Genomic DNA, 10464 nt, shown 5'->3' on the forward strand with positions numbered 1-10464 from the left:
TTTTATTGTTGTGGTATGTGAGGGTGACGAATGCTGTATGATTATCAGTGTTGTATTTGTCAGAGTTTTGTGGATTGTTCTTGTTGTTTTTAATTTTTTGTAGTATTTTGTCAATCATTGAGGGTTTGTATCCATTTTGTTGTGCAATATATTTTATTGTGTGCAGTTCAGTGTTGTAATCTGTGGTTGTCATTGGGATATTTATTAATCTGTATAGCATGTGGTTGTAGGCTGCAAGTTTGTGTTGGATAGGGTGATTTGAAGTGCAATGGATTGTGGTGTCGGTTGTTGTGGGCTTTCTGTATATTTTGAATGTTTTGAATGATTGGTTCTGTTTTGTGATGGTGATATCCAGGAAATTTATGCTGTTGTTGGTTTCTAATTCAAGTGTGAACGTCAAATTTGGGTGTATGCGGTTGAGGTGGGTGTGTAGTGTTTCAAGTTGTCGTTTGTTCCCCCTGTATAGTATTAATATGTCATCTACATATCGGAACCAAGTGAGTATTCTATTGGATTGGATGTGTGATTTGGGATCATGGTTGTGTAGGATGTGTTTTTGTTCTATAGTGTGAATGAAAATCTCTGCTAGAATGCAAGATATGGGTGATCCCATAGGGAGGCCATGGGGTTGAAAATAAAATTTACTATTGAATTCAAAATAGTTTTGTGAGGTTACAAGTTTGGTTAGAGTTATTATTTCTTGCATAATGTCCTGTGGGGTGTTGTTTGATTGTAGCATATCTTCTAGGTATTTTATTGTCTCCTGTATAGGTACATTGGTGTACAGATTGGAGATGTCAAATGAAGCCAATGTTGCATTATGTGGAATCTGGATTTTTTGCAGTTTATTTGTTAGTTCTATGTTGTTTTTTACAGCAGTGTGTTCATGGAATGTTATATGTTGTCTTATTGTTTTATCTAGATGTTTTGCTAGGTTGTGGGCCGGGGCTTGTATGTGGTTGATTAGAGGTCGAATGGGTACATCAGGTTTGTGGATCTTGGGTAGGGCGTTCAATTTGGGGGCTGATGGGTTTATGTTTTTGAGGTGTTTTTTGTTGGTATGTGGTATAATATGTTGGGTCTGGTTGATGGCATTCTTTATTTGAGCCTGGTATTTGAGAGTGGGGTCATGTTCTAGTTCAATAATGTTGTTGTTTGTGATGAATTGCTCTACTTTTGAGTTTAGATCATCTTGTTTCATTATCACAGTGATTTGTCCTTTGTCAGCTGTAGTTATGACTAGGTTATGTTCTTGTTGTTTTTTGTTGATATTTTTCATGATTTTGTAGTCAGCATTTGAGTGATTTTGTGTTTTGAAAGTGTTTTGGTTTCGGGCTATGTCTTGTCTCAAGTATTCTTGATTCTGGTATTGTGTGTTTTGTATGGCTGTTTCGGTATCAATGATTGTGTGTTTCAAGTGTGTAAATGTATTTTTAGGTATGTTTATGTTATGTTTCAATCCCTTGTTGAGTAGGTTAATCTCTAATTGATTGAAACTAACTTGTGTGGTGTTGATGGTGCGACTATGGAAAGGTTGGGAAGATTGAAGTTTTGGAGTTTGTGTATTGGACAGTTTTTCAAATTTTCGGTTGTGTTTTGTTTTGATCTTCTGTGACATTTGATATACTAAGTTGTTAGTATGTTCAATTACTTCCTGGAGTTCAATATAATGAAGGCTTGCACTTAATTTCAAGTGTAGTTGATAGGCAACTCGGTTCAGTTTGTCTTTAGTTCTATAGAGATGTTGTACTGTATTTTTGATGAATAGCTGTTGTGCTTGCTTTTGAGTTTTTTGTGCTGGTGTGTTCTTGTTTTTTATAGTTATTTTTGCATAAGTAGGAGTTATCTGATTGTGTAAGCATTTGAGGTTGTAGGATATGGCTGATGATGTTTTCATAACCTTAATTCTTGTAGTTCTGTAGGTGTGGATGAGTTTTGTCCTTTCGGCAGAAATCTGTTGTTGGTTATCCATCTTGTTTCCACTATAATTATCACTATTAAATTTTATAAAACTTTTAAGTGAAAAAACACTCACATTATTTGATGTGGCGACGTCCGTTTCGTGCTGGTATCGCACATTTTCAAGCCAAACAGGAACTGAAGTGTTTAAGGTTATGAGGGTGAAATTTGGTTGGGGTGGAGGGGAGTTTTGGTGGTTAATGGAGGAGTATTTAAATGAGTTTGTCAAACAGGGTGTGGGAGGAAAAGTTGAGTTGGTCATTTAGAATATTGCTTGGCTGTTGTTTGGTGTGTTTGTATATTTCAAACTGTTCTAGTACATTTAATTTTCTGTTTTTGTGGGAATAGTGGAGTATTTCGAGGTTGTTGTCTATGTCAGGGTGTGTGTGGTCAGAGGAGATGATGTGTTCTGCAAAGGTGGAATGGAGGACGGATGGGTTATGGCTCTTGTGTGTTCTTTGAATCTTATATTGAAATTTCTAGCTGTTTTACCTATGTAGAATTTGCTGCAATCTCTACAATTTAGCTTATAAATTCCTGGTCTATTATATTGATTTTGAGAGGTGTTGTGTGGGGACAAAAGTTTTTTCAGTGAGTTTTTTGTTCTGTATGTAACCTTATATTTTATTTTCTTGAAAGATGCTGCTATTTTGTATGTTTTATTGTTGTGGTATGTGAGGGTGACGAATGCTGTATGATTATCAGTGTTGTATTTGTCAGAGTTTTGTGGATTGTTCTTGTTGTTTTTAATTTTTTGTAGTATTTTGTCAATCATTGAGGGTTTGTATCCATTTTGTTGTGCAATATATTTTATTGTGTGCAGTTCAGTGTTGTAATCTGTGGTTGTCATTGGGATATTTATTAATCTGTATAGCATGTGGTTGTAGGCTGCAAGTTTGTGTTGGATAGGGTGATTTGAAGTGCAGTGGATTGTGGTGTCGGTTGTTGTGGGCTTTCTGTATATTTTGAATGTTTTGAATGATTGGTTCTGTTTTGTGATGGTGATATCCAGGAAATTTATGCTGTTGTTGGTTTCTAATTCAAGTGTGAACGTCAAATTTGGGTGTATGCGGTTGAGGTGGGTGTGTAGTGTTTCAAGTTGTCGTTTGTTCCCCCTGTATAGTATTAATATGTCATCTACATATCGGAACCAAGTGAGTATTCTATTGGATTGGATGTGTGATTTGGGATCATGGTTGTGTAGGATGTGTTTTTGTTCTATAGTGTGAATGAAAATCTCTGCTAGAATGCAAGATATGGTGATCCCATAGGGAGGCCATGGGGTTGAAAATAAAATTTACTATTGAATTCAAAATAGTTTTGTGAGGTTACAAGTTTGGTTAGAGTTATTATTTCTTGCATAATGTCCTGTGGGGTGTTGTTTGATTGTGGCATATCTTCTAGGTATTTTATTGTCTCCTGTATAGGTACATTGGTGTACAGATTGGAGATGTCAAATGAAGCCAATGTTGCATTATGTGGAATCTGGATTTTTTGCAGTTTATTTGTTAGTTCTATGTTGTTTTTTACAGCAGTGTGTTCATGGAATGTTATATGTTGTCTTATTGTTTTATCTAGATGTTTTGCTAGGTTGTGGGCCGGGGCTTGTATGTGGTTGATTAGAGGTCGAATGGGTACATCAGGTTTGTGGATCTTGGGTAGGGCGTTCAATTTGGGGGCTGATGGGTTTATGTTTTTGAGGTGTTTTTTGTTGGTATGTGGTATAATATGTTGGGTCTGGTTGATGGCATTCTTTATTTGAGCCTGGTATTTGAGAGTGGGGTCATGTTCTAGTTCAATAATGTTGTTGTTTGTGATGAATTGCTCTACTTTTGAGTTTAGATCATCTTGTTTCATTATCACAGTGATTTGTCCTTTGTCAGCTGTAGTTATGACTAGGTTATGTTCTTGTTGTTTTTTTTGGTATATATTAATATATTTTGGTTTAAAATCAAATTGGAATTAAGTGCTTCAAATCGCTTAGAAATTTGATATTACTGAAGATTTCTTTTACGGTCACATTGTACTAGAAATTTAATATATCTTGGTTCAAAATCAAATTGGAATTAAGTGCTTCAAATCGCATAGAAATTCGATATTACTGAAGATTTCTTTTACAGTCACATTGTACTAGAAATATTATATATTTTGGTTTAAAATCAAATTGGAATTAGGTGCTTCAAATCGCTTATAAATTCGATATTACTGAAGATTTCTTTTACAGTCACATTGTACTAGAAATATTATATATTTTGGTTTAAAATCAAATTGGAATTAAGTGCTTCAAATCGCTTATAAATTCGATATTACTGAATATTTCTTTTACAGTCACATTGTACTAGAAATTTAATATACGGTACCGTATTTTGGTTTAAAATCTAATTGGAATTAAGTGCTTCAAATCGCATAGAAATTTGATATTACTGAAGATTTCTTTTACAGTCACATTGTAATAGAAATTTAATATATTTTTGTTATAATAATATAACCAATACCAATACGAATATACACTGATTTCAAAACATGTATAATTGAATGAGTTGAAAAGTGCTTCTCTCATATATTTTATTATTCTACAAGATAAAATCGATTATTCATTGAGTTTGAAAATTGAGTTTAAAGAGAACTAAAATATAATAATTAGAGAGAGCTGTTTTTATATATCCCTCAAATAGCTTACAGCTAGAGGGATGTTATCGCACTGTTGAAAATAAATTAAATGAATAAAGGTGATGGTTTCTTGATCCATTCCGAGCTGCTTTGTATAAACACACTTTTTTATGTATTTGAACACGACATTGAAAGTACTCCAGTCAGTAAGTAAAAGTTTTTAATATTTACTTAATAATCGACTGCATGTCGTGTTCAAATACATAAAAAAGTGTGTAAATAAATAAACTATAGACCTATTATATATGTCTTTGACTTGGTTCAGGGTTACAGTACGGTACCTTTGGTCTGTTTATTTTGATTGAATCAGTTTATTGTAATAACTGTAACATTACAGTCTTGCAAGATTAAAATTAAAATCATTCAAGAATTTAACGCTACTAAGAGATTTATTTATTACAGTGTACAGAATTCTTTTGGAAATTCTGTATACTGTAAGCTCTACTGTATTTAAACCAATCTCAAAACGTGGGTTAATTACCTTCCATGAATGAGTTGTAAACTGTCTATTCAACATTTAATTCACATTAGAGAACAACAAATTTCCTTCGTCCCACGGGTACTTTCAATTTAAACTCGTCCGTGATCATGAAAAGTTTCGAGATTTTCCTCTCATGAAAGCGTTTGAACTTTTCCTGACGATGAAAAACTCTACCTGCTTTTCCGATGTCAGTCAATATAATCCTAGTTATTTATACGCTGATATCTGTGTAGTGAGTTTCTCTTATAACTGTCAGAAATTCTATAGTGAGGTCCATGTTATAATGGCAGTGTTTGATTAGCAATGGTATTGCTGGTATCCTTGTCTATTATTCAACAAAGCGGATAGCACTATCTCTTTCTCACTTTGCTCTGTTGCCAGATCGTCTTTTAACAATGTAGAATTGATAATTAATTAAACAAATATTACATCTTAATTATGAAATGATTGAAAAATATAATTTCTAGCTCAATTAAATATAATTGATTATTTTAAACGAGAATGAACAGTTAATATTACATCAATAAACCTGTATCAGCTACCGTCTTTAGAAGGCATTGATAAGACAGAGGATCGTCAACGTTTTTCTCCTATCTTTCTCCACTGCCATTATAACGTGGACCTCACTATAAAAGTGAAATCAATGATTAAGTGAACCAATGTTAAGTGAATTTCAGTTGTTGAAAAGAATATTAAATTTCAGTCTTTCAAAAAAATAACGTGCAATTTTAGTAATAAATCAATGAAATCTGAGTTTCTAATAATACTTAGAACTTAAAAGCTCACCGACATGTCATGGAAATTTCGTTTAAACTTTGATAACGCAAATTTATTTCATTTCAAGTCCCTAATTACCTGTTACATAGTAATTGTAAGATAATGAGGCAGTACTAGTGGTGTTTTTCACAGTAAAAATTCTAGGATTATTAAATTTCAAACTTCTTGTTTTTTAATACAGTATAATTGCATTTTTGTTCAAAAATATTCACTGCACAATAATTATTGTTGAATACGTTCACTACAAAGTTTCACAGCATTTTTAGTGAGGTCCACGTTATAATGGCAGTGGAGAAAGATAGGAGAAAAACGTTGACGATCCTCTGTCTTATCAATGCCTTCTAAAGACGGTAGCTGATACAGGTTAATTGAAGTAATATCAACTGTTCATTCTCGTTTAAAATAATCAATTATATTTTATTAAGCAAGAAATTATATTTTCCAATGATTAAATGATGAACTTCCATAATTGAGATTGAATACTTTTAAAGTTTTAATGGTAGTATTTGATTAGCATTGGTGTTGCTATCCTTGTCTATCATTCGACAAAGCAGATAGCACTATCCAGCTCCACAAAGTTGCCAGATAATTTTTTAACAGTATAGAAATAATTAATGAGACAAGGATAGCAACACCAATGCTAATCAAATACTGCCATAAAACTTTTTCGCTCACTGCACAGAAAGCAGCTGTTTTCCAGTCCCTACGTAGATCTGAAAGGCATTGTTTGCAGACGACTCTCGTCTGACGTCAGAACAGGTTTCTTTCCGGCCTAGGCCGGAAAGAGTACCCTTTCCAGCCGCTGACATGGAACTAAGAAAAGTGATCAAAAAACAGCTCATCAAAAAACTTTTCTTTATTTGTGTTCATTATTCAATAATTAAAGCATTTATAATAATATCATCTTATTGTCATTTGAAAGAATAAAAAAGTAGCCTATAAACTCAACCTCCCACATAATTGAACATCATCTTTTAGGTTATTTAGACAAATCAGAATAAAAAATAAAAATACTTGGACAATTTCCTGATATTCAGATTACCTCAGATTTGCTAGAGCTATCGCCTTCTACTTCTGCTTTCGGAAGTGCTTAGTAAACAACTATTCTCATTGTTTATTCTTTCTATTCTATTGTTACTATACTATTCTTTCTATACTATTCTATTGTTTATTTTTGTGTGTGGCGAAAAATAGCGTTCGCACCACGGGCAAAAAATGTTTTTCCGGCTCTCAATCTTTTCTAGTCCTCGGCCTACGGCCTCGGACTTGAAAACCGATTTTGAGCCGGAAAAGTCTCATTTTCTGCTCTAGGTGCGAAATATACTATAAAAGTATTCAATCTGAATTATGAAAGCTCATCGTTTAATCATTGAAAAATATATGTTCTTGTCGAATAAAAATATATATACCGTAATTGATTATTATAACAATAATTAACAGTTAGTATTACATCAGATATACCGGTATTTTCTATCCTCTATTGAAGGCAGTGGTAATGTTATTCTTCTATCTTTCTCCACCGCAATTTATTATAACGTGTTATCGGATGGACACGTTAAACTGTCGGTCCCGGCTGAAGTATGACAGTCGTAAGGCCCATTGACGGCTTAAATTATATATTCAGGCGGTGGGACCTTCCCGCAAGGGATCCCCACCAACAAAAGCCATACGAATTTACTTTTACTATTATAACGTGGACCTCACTAGGCTATAACGATATTCTCTTTAATATAACTATAAATGTAGCTATGAAAATTATTAAGAAGATAGTTGCCCTATCAGTGGCAAGGCAGAGAATCGGCATCGTTGTTCTTTTATCTTTCTCCACTGCCATAGCCACCTTCAATACAAGGCCCCGGCCTACGGTATTGCAACGTCGCATCGTAGGCCTAAAATCTAATGCATGATTGGTGAAAAAGATCAGCTGGTATTTTTAAAAATCTTTTTTACCAATCATGTATTAGATTTTAGACCTACGCTGCGACGTTGCAATATCGTAGGCCGGGGCCTTGTATTAGAGTAGGTGGCTATGCCACTGCATTTATAACGTGGACCTTAATAGAGCAATATTCTGTAGCTATAAAAATATTTTGAACCAGAAAACATTATTTTTACGTTATTAGAGCTCTAAATAAACGAAATGCACAGTGAAAAAAATTTTTCAACATGATTCTCTCAGGTTGGGCTGGAAAGGGATAATATAGCTATAAATGTATAGCTAAGGAAACTAATTTGTATAAGTTTCTAACGATTCAAATATGATCTTCTGTGATAGATTTGTGTTTTTTTGTGAGTTTTTGCTCTTATGTACCTGACGATGTCCATGTATTTGTATAAATTCTGACGATAATAAAGAATTGAATTGAAATAAGTGATAATTTTATAAAAACACTTCATCTGAATGGGCTACTATTGTACAAATTAATAAAAACAATATAAAAACCTTGTAAATATTTTAAAGTTTTTGATAATAAAGGGTAGCCTACTACAAGGTTTTTATATTATCACTTTTTGCTATTAGAAAAATCTGGTGTGGCGCACTCACACAACTTTTCTTGCCGTTATAAAAATTGATCACCAGACGCTAGTGTTCCCGCGCATCTCAAGTCTACTACTATTCAAAGATCTGAGCCAGCTGGTGACGGGACAATAACGCTGGAAACACACGAGGTCTGCTATCTCTTCATAGTGAATGATTTAATAGAATCAAGTTGTCAACAGTTAGCAATTGAAATAATCAAATTTTCTCGAATTTCAAGCTTATTTTTAATTTTAGGTGAAAATGTTATTGAACATTAATTGTAGAGATTCTCATGCTCAATCTTTTCCACTCAAAATTTTTTGTTTAAATTGTATCTGAAGCCTGATAATGGGAATCTAAAATCAAACTTTGCATAGATGGGGCGGAGCTCCTGAAATTTTTACAGATATAGGACTTGTGGCAGTTGATAGAGCTTATCATACTATTTTAGGTATGAATTGATCAAAATCGTTGGAGCCGTTTTCGAGAAAATCGCGAAAAACCCTGTTTTTTGCAACATTTTCACCATTTTAGCCGCCATCTTGATCGCATTGGATCCAAATTTTTCGTGTCGGATACTTATAGTGTAATGACCTTAGGTCCAAATTTCAAGTCATTCCGTTGATTGGGAGATGAGAATAGTGTACACAGACGAACATACACTCATACACACACACACACATACAGACCAATACCCAAAAACCACTTTTTTGGACTCAGGGACCTTGAAACGTATAGAAATTTACAAATCGGGGTACCTTAATTTTTTTCGGAAAGCAATACTTTCCTTACCTATGTTAATAGGGCAAGGAAAGTAAAAAAAAACGACTAGCAGTCAGATATTTTACAATAAATGAATTAATCACTCACTGTGGCAACGAGATTTTTCGGCAGGTCCGCCATCTTCTTGGTTGTTTTGATTTATTTGTGATAATTTTAGTATTGATTTTCCACTAATATGCTCTATACCTATTATTTTTACTCTAATTATCTCATGTTTTGTAAGAAAATTGTTTTTTTTTTTCAGATGACAGCTAGAAAAGCTGGTGACTGTAATCATCAGGATGGGACAGCACATAAAATACAGGTCAGAAAATGTCCGATATTACAGTACAATAATCTATATGATGATAATTCAACTCTAGAGATAGAAAATCGTTGAAATCACAACAAGAAAACTTGGAAGAAATCATTTAGAATAAGAGAATGACAAAGAAGAGAGAGGAGGTTTAGTTTGTGAATTTTTCTCACATTGGCTAGTTGATTGAATACAAAAGAGCAAAGGGTGAATAGAAAGTAATCAATAGAGGATGATCAAAATCTATAATATTACAGTACAATAATCTATATTATAATAATTCAACTCTAGAGATATAAAATGGCTGAAATTACCTCAAGAAATTTGAAATTAATTTAAAATAAGTGAATGACACAGAGGAGGTTTAGTTGTGAATTTTTCTCACATTGTCCAGTTGATTGAATACATAAGAGCAAAGGACGAATAGAAAGTCTTTATTATTTATTCTTTATTGACTGATACAATATAAGTACATCACCAAAATGATAGGGAGAGAAAAAATGAAGATAACCTTGTGCTATTCCTCTCCCAAATTTAAATAAGGCTGCACATAGTCCGAAATAGGTCAAGTCTTGTAGTTGTTCACTTCACAAAATTTTCAGCCCTTGACTATTTTCAAAAATTAGATTTCTTAACCCATTTAGACCCAAATTAATTTTATCCTGAAAATATATTATTTTCTCGTCAATTCTTGTTCATGAGGTTGTATTCAATGAGTAATATTCATTTTTGAAGGTTAAATATTCGCCATATTTGAAATAACAGATGTTCCCAATTGGGAACAGCGGGCACAAAAGGGAAGGTGTTTTTAAATAACATCTTATCATCTTTAATTTATGCTTCAAAACTGAATTAGGAAATTGAAGAAGTTTTTCGGCAATAGCCTGTTTTTTCCTTTTCCGATCTTTGTATTGTTTTTGCTTAACTTAATAAATAAATATTAATAAAAATACCAAGAAATTGTCAAAAAAACCTCAG

Source organism: Nilaparvata lugens, chromosome 7, assembly GCF_014356525.2.
Source record: "Nilaparvata lugens isolate BPH chromosome 7, ASM1435652v1, whole genome shotgun sequence".
NCBI lineage: Eukaryota > Metazoa > Arthropoda > Insecta > Hemiptera > Delphacidae > Nilaparvata > Nilaparvata lugens.